Below are 6000 nucleotides of genomic sequence, written 5' to 3' on the forward strand. Positions count from 1 at the left end.
TTCATCATACTCACATCATTTTTTAGCAAATTGTGTGTATGTGTTGGTTGTCGGTATAGCACTTCCCAGTAAGCTACTATTAATCACCTGAGTAAAGGCCGTGAATTCAAACTATTCATCAGTTAATGGTTAATCATCTAAATGCTGTTCCTACTTCCTTAAGTCACATAAATATTTGCTAATAAACCGTAATTTTCTTCATAACCATGATTTCTTTTATAACCAAGACTTCACAAGCAAAAGCTAATTTGATTATGCACAAATTAATCTTACGAGATGTTTTAGCAAATATCTTGATACACCTCATGGCGTATGAAAATGTTTATACTTTCAAAATTGATTGTGCTTCGTAAAAAAAATCAAAATATATTTCACAAAACGTGACTTTCCACTTTTATTAAATGCATGTATAATTTTACATTTACTATTTATCGAACAGCAATCTCTTCTCAAATCAAAGAAAAAATAATTGCTATTGACGCTCAGGTGGCGGGATGGGGGTCTCCTCAGAGCGCGCGAGACTGGCTGTGTGTTTGCTGCTCGGCCACGGGACGAGCCTGAGGAAGGGAGTCATTTTGACTACACTCGCAGACAATCACTATTCCCGTGGTGATATGACTCCCGAGCGCATTATTCGGAACTGTATACTGGCTCGGTCCCATACCCACAACCAGCCAATCATCAGTCAGATGTGTCAGCCAGACCACGGCCTGGGCAGACCGAGCCAGTCACGACGCAGGAAGGGATTGGACAATAACGTCATAAACAGTTTCTATGTAACAAATACATGAAATCAATATATTGTTGCCTCATTATTAACAACAGTGTATGATTAGCAATAGTCCAAAAGAGTAGTTGAAAATACTTTTTAAAGCCTTTCTTAAGCTTGAAGTCAAAGACATCTCTGTTAAAACGATGATGAAGGATGCAAAGTTGCCAGGTACCACTTTTGCTGTGAGATAATGCAATGCGCCGCTATTCTACCAAAGACGATGCAATTATTATTATAGCCCTCTACTACTGTATATGATTAGTCAATGCATTAGTATTTGGCGTGCTATGCAATGCTTTTGGATCAACAGCTCTATATTGGCATTTTATATTTTTTATGAGCATAGGAGACCTCGCCACACTGCAAGTTTTCCTTCTATGCTTCGTAGCCAACTCATGTCGCGTAAAACATACTTGACTTTTTCATCATTGGACAGGATAAAGATTGCAGATTTGACTGTGTTGGAAACAACTCAAACTGACTAAAAATAAAGGAAATAATGCGTTTTTTTTTTACAACAAAGGAGGCAGCTCAAGGCACAAAAAAAGAAAACAATAATAAAAAAAGCCCGCTACTCGCTGCTCCCAAAAAGAATTAAAAGGGGTGGCCGAAAGAAAGATCAATTTCGGGAGGAGAGGTGTCCTGATACCCTCCTCTTGAAAGAGTTCAAGTCGTAGGCAGGAGGAAATACAGATGAAGGAAGGTTGTTTCAGAGTTTACCAGCGTGAGGATGAAATTGAAGATGCTGGTTAACTGCATAAGGGGTTTGGACAGTGTAAGGATGAGCATGAGTAGAAAGTCGTGCAGCGGGGCCGCGGAGGGGGAGGCATGCAGTTAGCAAGTTCAGAAGATCACTCAGCGTGGAAATATCGATAGAAGATAGAAAGAGAAGCAACATCGCGGCGGAATTTAAGAGGTAGAAGGCTATCAGTAGGAGGAGGAGAGCTGATGAGACGAAGAGCCTTAGACTCCACTCTGTCCAGAAGAGCTTTGTGAGTGGAGCCCCCCCACACGTGAGATGCATACTCCATACGAGGGCGGACAAGGCCCCTGTATATGGATAGCAACTGCACGGGGGAGAAGAACTGGCGGAGACGATACAGAACGCCCAACCTCGAGGAAGCTGATTTAGCAAGAGAGGAGATATGAAGTTTCCAGTTGAGATTTTGAGTTAAGGATAGACCGAGGATGTTTAGTGTTGAAGAAGGTGACAGCTGAGTGTTGTCGAAGAATAGGGGATAGGTATTTGGAAGATTGTGTCGAGTTGATTGGTGGAGAAATTGAGTTTTTGAGGCATTGAAGGACACAAGGTTCCTTCTGCCCCAATCGGAAATGATAGCAAGGTCTGAGGTTAAGCGTTCTGCAGCCACCAGTCTGGAGTCGTGTACTTCCTGTGTTGATGGTGTCGTCGGCGTATGAGCGGACAGGACAGTTTGTTATGGAAAGAAGATCATTGATGAATAACAGGAAGAGAGTGGGTGATAGGGCAGAGCCCTGTGGAACGCCACTGTTGATTGGTTTAGAGCAGTGACCGTCTACCACCGCAGAGATAGAACGGCCGGAAAGGAAACTGGAGATAAAGGAACAGAGAGAGGGATAGATATACGAAAGAGGGCAGCTTAGAAAACAAAGACTGGTGCCAGACTCTATCAAAGGCTTTCGATATGTCTAGCACAACAGAGAAAGTTTCACCAAAACGGCTAAGAGAGGATGACCAAGAGTCAGTTAAGAGAGCAAGAAGATCGCCATTAGAATGCCCCTTGCGGAATCCATACTGGCGATCAGATAGAAGGTTAGAAGTGGAAAGGTGCTTTTGAATCTTCCGGCTAAGGATTGATTCAAAAGCTTTAGATAGACAGGAAAGTAAAGCTATAGGGCGGTAGTTTGAGGGATTGGAACGGTCACCCTTCTTAGGCACAGGCTGTACAAAGGCATACTTTCAGCAGGAAGGAAAGATAGATGTTGATAGGCAGAGACGAAAGAGTTTAACCAGGCAGGGTGTCAACACAGAAGCACAGTTTTTAAGGACAATAGAAGGCACTCCATCAGGTCCATAAGCCTTCTGAGTGTCGAGGCCAGAGAGGGCATAGAAAACATAATTTGGAAGAATCTTAATAACAGGCATAAAGGAGTCAGAGGGGGGATGAGTAGGAGGAATATGCCCAGAATCGTCCAGGGTGGAGTTCTTACAGAAAGTTTGAGGGAAGAGTTCAGCCGTAGAGACAGATGAGACGGCAGTGCTGCCGTCAGGGTTAAGGAGAGGAGGGAAAGAGGAAGAAGTGAAATTGGAGGAGATATTTTTGGCTAGATGCCAGAAGTCACGGGAAGAATTAGAAGAAGCAAGGTGTTGACATTTTGTATTAATAAAAGAAGTTTTGGTATGTCGGAGAATAGATTTGGCACGATTCCGGTCTGAAATGTAAAGGTCAAAGTTAGTGGGAGTTGGAAGGCTCTGGAACCTTTTGTGAGCTGCCTCTCTATCTTTAATAGCACGAGAACAAGCGTGATTAAACCAAGACTTTTTAGCATGGGGAGTAGAGAAAGTACGTGGAATGTATGCCTCCATTCTGTGATGCGCTGAGCACACACAGAAGGGTCTCTCTCCTGAAAGCAGTAATCATTCCACGGAATGAAAAGTACATCCTCAGGTCGTCCCACCGAGGTGAAGCAAAATGCCAGAAGCATCGCCTCTTCGACGGGTCCAGAGGATGTACAGGAGCGATAGGACAGGATACAGTAACAGAAATAAGGTTATTATCGGAGGAGCCGAACGGAGAGAGCAGTTTGACAGAGTAAGCAGAAGGATTAGAGGTAAGGAAGAGGTCTAGAATGTTGGGCCTGTCTCCAAGACGGTCGGGAATACGAGTAGGGTGCTGAACTAACTGCTCTAGGTCGTTGAGGAGAGCAAAGTTGTAGGCTTGTTCACCAGGCTGGTCAGTGAAGGAGGATATAAGCCAAAGTTGGTGGTAAACATTGAAATCTCCCAAGATGGAGATTTCAGCGAAGGGAGAGTGAGTCAAGATGTGCTCCACTTTAGAGTTCAAATAGTCAAAGAATTTTACATAGTTAGTAGAGTTAGGCGAGAGATAAACAGCACATATGTATTTAGTAATAGAATGACAATGAAGTCTTAGCCAGATGGTGGAAAATTCAGTAGAGTCAAGGTCGTGGGCACGAGAGCAAGTGATGTCGTTGCGCACGTAGGCGCACCATCCAGCTTTAGATTGAAATTTAGGATAGAGATAGTAGGAGGGAACAGAGTAGAGGTTGCTGTCAGTAGCCTCAGAAACCTGTGTTTCGGTGAGGAAGAGTTGAAGTCAAAGACTTTTTATTCCATGCCAATTTTCCATATAATTATTAAGCTACTGTAAAACCAAACAGTGCCACTTGATGAAGACAATTCTCCTGAATATGATGCCGTCAACAGATTATTGATACGTTAGAAAGGAAGGGAGGTAAACAAGTTTTTATACAATCTTATTAAATTGTAATATTAGACTTTATGTGCTTTTACGCTACGAAGCCACTCGTCCATCTCCTACAATTTTGTTTAAAAGCTTGCTTACCTCCCTTTTTTGCTAGCTTACCAAAAATCTATTGATTTTCAGGAGAATTTTCTTTGTCAGGTGGCACGGTTTCTTTTTACAGTAGCTTAATAATTCTATGAAAAAATCGGCAAGAAATAAATAGCTTTTGGTGGAGTGGTGGGGTGTGGGTGGGGGTGTCCGAAGCGGCCTAACTTCCTTGCCCAACCTGGAGGTTACACTATTATTGTGTCCGAGTGCACATGGCAACTTTGCATCCTTCATCATCATTTCAATAGGGTATTTTCACTCACGTGACCTTGTGACGTTTTAATGACGTCACGATGTAAACACAGCCGCCACGTGTGGCGGCTTGGGGGACCAGCCAGTGATTGGGAGATCTTGCCTTGCCTCGTTGGGGGATCACCGGAATGGGGTACTCCAGCTATTATTTTTCACTCTCTGTGCTAGACAAAATTACTATGTGAAGAAACTTGAGAATACGGGTGTAAATGTGGATCCATATACTGTTGAAAAAGAACAGATATGCTCAAATGTGGAGTCGTACCCCCAAATCACCTACCCAGACATCTGAAACTACCTCGTGGCTTCACCCAACCCTGAATACAGCCTACAAACTATGAAAGCCCACAAGAGTTTGGAGGCCCACAGGTTCTTCACAGGCGGTTGGGTGAGAGTGGGAGTTGCCACAACTGCCCAGGGTAAACCTGTGATCATCAGAGGCAGGGTATGTATTGTGCACATTTTCTCTAGTTTTAAAAATAGTTTCCTTCTTCCAAGCCCATCATCTACAAACACCACTAAATTGTACTTTAAGTTTTAGGATCAGGAGTACATAATACCTATCACCCTTTGCTGAATTGTAGTTTTTGGCACAACCAACCAACATCATTCACATAGACTTTTGACAAGGAACAACAGTGCTGCAGATAACTATTATTCGGGGTAAAAATGTACCATGTAACTGGGACTTGTGTTTAAGACAAGTTTAAGCCTTCAAACTAATGCTAATTATGAACTTTACATTTCTGCCCGAAATCGTGCCAAATCTATTCTCCGACTAACCAAAAATTCTTTCATTAATAGAAAATGTCAAAACCTTGCTTTCTCTAACTCTTCCCGTGACTTCTGGCATCTAGCCAAAAACATCTCCTCCAACTTCACTTCTTCATCTTTCCCTCCACTCCTCAGTCCTGACGGCAACACTGCCGTCTCATCTATCTCTAAGGCTGAACTCTTCTCTCAAACTTTTTCTAAAAACTCCACTCTGGACGATTCTGGGCATATTCCTCCTACTCATCCCCCCTCTGACTCCTTTATGCCTGTTATAAAGATTTTTCAAAATGATGTTTTCTATGCCCTCTGGGCTCAATCATCAGAAGGCTTATGGACCTGATGGAGTGCCTCCTATTGTCCTTAAAAACTTTGCCTCCGTGCTGTCACCCTGCCTGGTCAAACTCTTTCGCCTCTGCCTGTCAACATCTACCTTTCCTTCTTGCTGGAAGTATGCCTTCATACAGCCTGTACCTAAGAAGGGTGACCGCTCCAATCCCTCAAACTACCGTCCTATTGCTTTACTTTCTTGTCTATCTAAAGCTTTTGAATAAATCCTTAACCGGAAGATTCAAAAGCAACTTTCCACTTCTGACCTTCTATCTGATCGCCAGTATGGGTTCCGCAAGG

Source organism: Eriocheir sinensis, chromosome 64 (genome assembly GCF_024679095.1).
Source record: "Eriocheir sinensis breed Jianghai 21 chromosome 64, ASM2467909v1, whole genome shotgun sequence".
NCBI lineage: Eukaryota > Metazoa > Arthropoda > Malacostraca > Decapoda > Varunidae > Eriocheir > Eriocheir sinensis.